This window comes from Bufo bufo, chromosome 2 (genome assembly GCF_905171765.1).
Source record: "Bufo bufo chromosome 2, aBufBuf1.1, whole genome shotgun sequence".
NCBI lineage: Eukaryota > Metazoa > Chordata > Amphibia > Anura > Bufonidae > Bufo > Bufo bufo.
This window is the reverse complement of record NC_053390.1, coordinates 14,436,583-14,443,473: the sequence shown is the minus strand read 5'-3', so window position 1 is coordinate 14,443,473 and position 6,891 is coordinate 14,436,583. Positions and strand designations below refer to the sequence as shown.

The 6,891-nt window shown below is 50.1% G+C and overlaps 1 long non-coding RNA gene across 1 annotated transcript; it reads right to left on the bottom strand.

Moving 5' to 3' along the window:
• Positions 1–3,362: 3,362 nt before the first annotated feature.
• Positions 3,363–5,600, bottom strand: LOC120992068. Its single transcript, XR_005776912.1, has 3 exons — positions 5,543–5,600; positions 3,728–3,852; positions 3,363–3,414 (listed from the first exon to the last, which is right to left on the bottom strand). It is a non-coding gene; the product is annotated as an uncharacterized LOC120992068 (long non-coding RNA).
• Between the last annotated feature and the right edge of the window lie 1,291 nt (positions 5,601–6,891).

Sequence of the window (6,891 nt, the reverse complement as noted above, 5' to 3'; positions counted from 1 at the left end):
TCCCACTCTGGGACTTCAACTTTTGGGGGTCTGATCCCCTTTACAATGTATGACAATACTTCTGTATTGTGATGCATTGGCTGTAAGTGTATTACACAGTGTAATACAGGGGGCTGGATCTCACAGACTGTCACGTATGGCATCGGCCTGTCTTCCATGCCATTGGATCCCCCTCACAGCAGCACGGGGACCCAATGGAAGCTCCGAGCGCTGACCGCGGCACATCAAGGGTTAATACGCCGGCATCAGTGATTTCACCGATGCCGGCGCATGCAGCAGGGGTCTGGCTACCAGTGACTGCCGTAACCTCTGCCGCGGATCGGGCGTGCGCGTCTACTGTACCCGCCCGATCACAGCGCCATACATGTACGGTGCTGGTCCTTAAGTCACGGACATCTACCCATAAACTCCATGTATAATCTACAATATATATACAATGCAGAACACGGATTGTACAAGACGTCTCTGTAGTATAGTCTACTATACCGGCCCGATGGAGGCCAGAAGGACACGCTCTCATCATGTGACTGGAGGCCTATGGATATGACTGACATATAAAGAACACGTAGCCTCTAATGTAATGTGAGAAGAAACTGTGGAGATCCTCCATTACATGTCACTGCACACACGTGTATACACTGCACATGACGGCTCTTACCTTGTGATATAAGAGGCTGGTGCTCCTCCATTACATGTCACTGCACACACGTGTATACACTGCACATGACGGCTCTTACCTTGTGATATAAGAGGCTGGTGCTCCTCCATTACATGTCACTGCACACACGTGTATACACTGCACATGACGGCTCTTACCTTGTGATATAAGAGGCTGATGATCCTCCATTACATGTCACTGCACACACGTGTATACACTGCACATGACGGCTCTTACCTTGTGATATAAGAGGCTGGTGCTCCTCCATTACATGTCACTGCACACACGTGTATACACTGCACATGACGGCTCTTACCCTGTGATATAAGAGGCTGGTGCTCCTCCATTACATGTCACTGCACACACGTGTATACACTGCACATGACGGCTCTTACCCTGTGATATAAGAGGCTGGTGCTCCTCCATTACATGTCACTGCACACACGTGTATACACTGCACATGACGGCTCTTACCCTGTGATATAAGAGGCTGGTGCTCCTCCATTACATGTCACTGCACACACGTGTATACACTGCACATGACGGCTCTTACCTTGTGATATAAGAGGCTGGTGCTCCTCCATTACATGTCACTGCACACACGTGTATACACTGCACATGACGGCTCTTACCCTGTGATATAAGAGGCTGGTGCTCCTCCATTACATGTCACTGCACACACGTGTATACACAGCACATGGCGGCTCTTACCCTGTGATATAAGAGGCTGGTGCTCCTCCATTAAATGTCACTGCACACACGTGTATACACTGCACATGACGGCTCTTACCTTGTGATATAAGAGGCTGGTGCTCCTCCATTACATGTCACTGCACACACGTGTATACACTGCACATGACGGGTCTTACCCTGTGATATAAGAGGCTGGTGCTCCTCCATTACATGTCACTGCACACACGTCTATACACTGCACATGACGGGTCTTACCTTGTGATATAAGAGGCTGGTGCTCCTCCATTACATGTCACTGCACACACGTGTACACACTGCACATGACGGCTCTTACCTTGTGATATAAGAGGCTGGTGCTCCTCCATTACATATCACTGCACACACGTGTATACACTGCACATGACGGCTCTTACCCTGTGATATAAGAGGCTGGTGCTCCTCCATTACATGTCACTGCACACACGTGTATACACTGCACATGACGGGTCTTACCTTGTGATATAAGAGGCTGGTGCTCCTCCATTACATGTCACTGCACACACGTGTATACACTGCACATGACGGGTCTTACCTTGTGATATAAGAGGCTGGTGCTCCTCCATTACATGTCACTGCACACACGTGTATACACAGCACATGGCGGCTCTTACCCTGTGATATAAGAGGCTGGTGCTCCTCCATTAAATGTCACTGCACACACGTGTATACACTGCACATGACGGGTCTTACCCTGTGATATAAGAGGCTGGTGCTCCTCCATTACATGTCACTGCACACACGTGTACACACTGCACATGACGGGTCTTACCTTGTGATATAAGAGGCTGGTGCTCCTCCATTACATGTCACTGCACACACGTGTATACACTGCACATGACGGGTCTTACCTTGTGATATAAGAGGCTGGTGCTCCTCCATTACATGTCACTGCACACACGTGTATACACTGCACATGACGGCTCTTACCCTGTGATATAAGAGGCTGGTGCTCCTCCATTACACATCACTGCACACACGTGTATACACTGCACATGAAGGGTCTTACCCTGTGATATAAGAGGCTGGTGCACCTCCATTACATGTCACTGCACACACGTGTACACACTGCACATGACAGCTCTTACCTTGTGATATAAAAGGCTGGTGCTCCTCCATTACATGTCACTGCACACACGTGTATACACTGCACATGACTGCTCTTACCTTGTGATATAAGAGGCTGGTGCTCCTCCATTACATGTCACTGCACACACGTGTATACACTGCACATGACGGGTCTTACCTTGTGATATAAGAGGCTGGTGCTCCTCCATTACATGTCACTGCACACACGTGTATACACTGCACATGACGGCTCTTACCTTGTGATATAAGAGGCTGGTGCTCCTCCATTACATGTCACTGCACACACGTGTATACACTGCACATGACGGCTCTTACCTTGTGATATAAGAGGCTGGAGCTCCTCCATTACATGTCACTGCACACACGTGTATACACTGCACATGACGGCTCTTACCTTGTGATATAAGAGGCTGGTGCTCCTCCATTACAGGTCACTGCACACACGTGTATACACTGCACATGACGGCTCTTACCTTGTGATATAAGAGGCTGGTGTCCTCCATTACATGTCACTGCACACACGTGTATACACTGCACATGACGGCTCTTACCCTGTGATATAAGAGGCTGGTGCTCCTCCATCATGGCCTCCTTGTACAGATCCTTGTGTCCTTCTATATACTCCCACTCCTCCATGGAGAAATAGACAGTGACGTCCTGACACCTTATAGGAACCTGACAACACAATGACACCGTCATCACCCAGACCCCTCCAGTGCTGTTACTGGAGAATTTCCCAGCATTCCCAGCAGTGTCACCTCTCCAGTCAGCAGCTCCATCATCTTGTGGGTGAGTTCTAGGATCTTCTGCTCATGTATCAGGGGGTGAGGGGGAGGCTCTGTGATGGGGGGAGGGGTCCTGCTCCGCCCTCCTGACTCCTGGAGATGGATGATGGGAGTCACACAGTCCCCCGATGTCTTCTTCACTATTGTGTACTCCTGTGGATGGAGAGAGACACTTAGGAAATAAACCCTTCAGGGGCCATGTGCTCTCCTCCGGCCCTCTCCTCCTGGTACAACGTGCCTACTTACCTCCTCATGGCTCCTACAACATGACTATTGGTCACTGGTCACATGACACATCACTCACCATATTGGGGGCTGATCTTCAGGTTCTCCGTCACGTGGAAGGTCTGGAGGCCGTTCTCCAGGACCCTGGACTCTTCCTATCACTTCCTATGATGGATTCTCCTCCCGATGTCTGACTTGTTACAGAATACAATACAGAGGAGAGAAATCTAGAAAAGTTTACCTCTCCGCTCAGCAGGGAGATGATCTCCAAGGTGAGGTCTAATATTCTTCTGCTGATCTCCTTCCTGTCCATCCTTGGTGGCTCGTTCAGAAGAAGGCTCGTATTGCTGGTTTTCTTTATGATGCCTCCAAAATAAAAGAATTGAAATTAAAACTATGAGCTCCGTGTGTATCTAAGCTCCTGGCAGTGCAGTGTGTGGAGGCAGGAGACATGTCCTGAGTATCTCGGCCCCCCGGTCTGGTGCTGCTCGGCGCACAGAACACTGCACACACGAAGGAGAATACACGTGTTTAAAATCAGGCCTAAAACGGCCGTACACCTTCAATATCGGTCAGATTAACTCTTCTTCTCCTTTAAGCTCTTCTCTCATAAAAATACTGCGGCGTCAGCTTCTATGTCTTCTGGATGGGGGGGCAGCGAGGAGTGAGTATGCTGAATTCATCGTGCCCAGTGCCGAGGGTCCGCCAGTGGAAGTGATTCTGGGGACACCAATACTTACCAACGTCGTAGTTGCTAAATTTTGGGCGTGTATACCCTCCATTACATGTCACTGCACACGACGGCTCTCACCTTGGGATATAAGAGGCTGGTGCTCCTCCATTACATGTCACTGCACACACGTGTATACACTGCACATGACGGCTCTTACCTTGTGATATAAGAGGCTGGTGCTCCTCCATTACATGTCACTGCACACACGTGTATACACTGCACATGACGGCTCTTACCTTGTGATATAAGAGGCTGGTGCTCCTCCATTACATGTCACTGCACACACGTGTATACACTGCACATGACGGCTCTTACCTTGTGATATAAGAGGCTGGTGCTCCTCCATTACATGTCACTGCACACACGTGTATACACTGCACATGACGGCTCTTACCTTGTGATATAAGAGGCTGGTGCTCCTCCATTACATGTCACTGCACATGACGGGTCTTACCTTGTGATATAAGAGGCTGGTGCTCCTCCATTACATGTCACTGCACACACGTGTATACACTGAACATGATGGGTCTTACCTTGTGATATAAGATGCTGGTGCTCCTCCATTACATGTCACTGCACACACGTGTATACACTGCACATGACGGCTCTTACCTTGTGATATCAGAGGCTGGTGCTCCTCCATTACATGTCACTGCACACACGTGTGTACACTGCACATGACGGCTCTTACCTTGTGATATAAGAGGCTGGCGCTCCTCCATTACATGTCACTGCACACATGTGTATACACTGCACATGACGGCTCTTACCTTGTGATATAAGAGGCTGGCGCTCCTCCATTACATGTCACTGCACACGCGTGTATACACTGCACATGACGGCTCTTACCTTGTGATATAAGAGGCTGGTGCTCCTCCATTACATGTCACTGCACACGCGTGTATACACTGCACATGACGGCTCTTACCTTGTGATATAAGAGGCTGGTGCTCCTCCATTACATGTCACTGCACACATGTGTATACACTGCACATGACGGCTCTTACCCTGTGATATAAGAGGCTGGTGCTCCTCCATTACATGTCACTGCACACACGTGTATACACTGCACACGACGGCTCTCACCTTGTGATATAAGAGGCCGGTGCTCCTCCATTACATGTCACTGCACACACGTGTACACACTGCACATGACGGCTCTTACCTTGTGATATAAGAGGCTGGTGCTCCTCCATTACATGTCACTGCACACACGTGTATACACTGCACATGACGGCTCTTACCTTGTGATATAAGAGGCTGGAGCTCCTCCATTACATGTCACTGCACACACGTGTACACACTGCACATGACGGGTCTTACCTTGTGATATAAGAGGCTGGTGCTCCTCCATCATGGCCTCCTTGTACAGATCCTTGTGTCCTTCTATATACTCCCACTCCTCCATGGAGAAATAGACAGTGACGTCCTGACACCTTATAGGAACCTGACAACACAATGACATCGTCATCACCCAGACCCCTCCAGTGCTGTTACTGGAGAATTTCCCAGCATTCCCAGCAGTGTCACCTCTCCAGTCAGCAGCTCCATCATCTTGTGGGTGAGTTCTAGGATCTTCTGCTCATGTATCAGGGGGTGAGGCTCTGTGATGGGGTGAGGGGTCCTGCTCCGCCCTCCTGACTCCTGGAGATGGATGATGGGAGTCACACAGTCCCCCGATGTCTTCTTCACTATTGTGTACTCCTGTGGATGGAGAGAGACACTTAGGGAATAAACCCTTCAGGGGCCATGTGCTCTCCTCCGGCCCTCTCCTCCTGGTACAACGTGCCTACTTACCTCCTCATGGCTCCTACAACATGACTATTGGTTACTGGTCACATGACACATCACTCACCATACTGGGGGCTGATCTTCAGGTTCTCCGTCACTTGGAAGGTCTGGAGGCCGTTCTCCAGGACCCTGGACTCTTCTGATCACTTCCTATGATGGATTCTCCTTCCCGATGTCTGACTTGTTACAGAATACAATAAAGAGGAGAGAAATCTAGAAAAGTTTACCTCTCCGCTCAGCAGGGAGATGATCTCCAAGGTGAGGTCTAATATTCTTCTGCTGATCTCCTTCCTGTCCATCCTTGGTGGTCATTCAGGAGAAGAGGAGAGAACTGGAGGAGCTGGAGGCTTCTAGTACTGCAGGCGCCTTTATGAGAAGAGGAGAGGAAATCATCCAGGGGACAAGACCAGATGTCACCTCCAGAACCGCACTTCCTGAGCCTGGAGGGGTCCCGCTTCTCAGAGCCCCCACCACATGGATTCCAGGGGCCCCAACATGGAGATCTCTGGTGGCTCCACAGGAGATAAATGTCTGGTAGATGCAGGTCCCACCTCTGGGCTGTGCTCAGCTGTGTCCAGAACTCCTAGAGAAGAGACTGGAGAGAGCTGAGCTCAGGCCGGGCCCCGCTCCATTCATTCTCCTCCTGGAGGCAGGGGCCCCTCACCAGGACAGTCAGGGGCCAGTGAATGATGACAACCCCCACTATCCCCACTACTCCTCCCCCATCATACTAAGCTGAGGAGCGGAGAAGGATTCCTTGTGTGTAATGGAGGAGAATCTCCAGAGGTGACATGTCTGAGCTCTCCACCACACTGTCTCCTCACAGCTCATCTTACCTGCAGGCTGGAGGAATGGCTGATACCAGAGAGAACAAGAGCCCT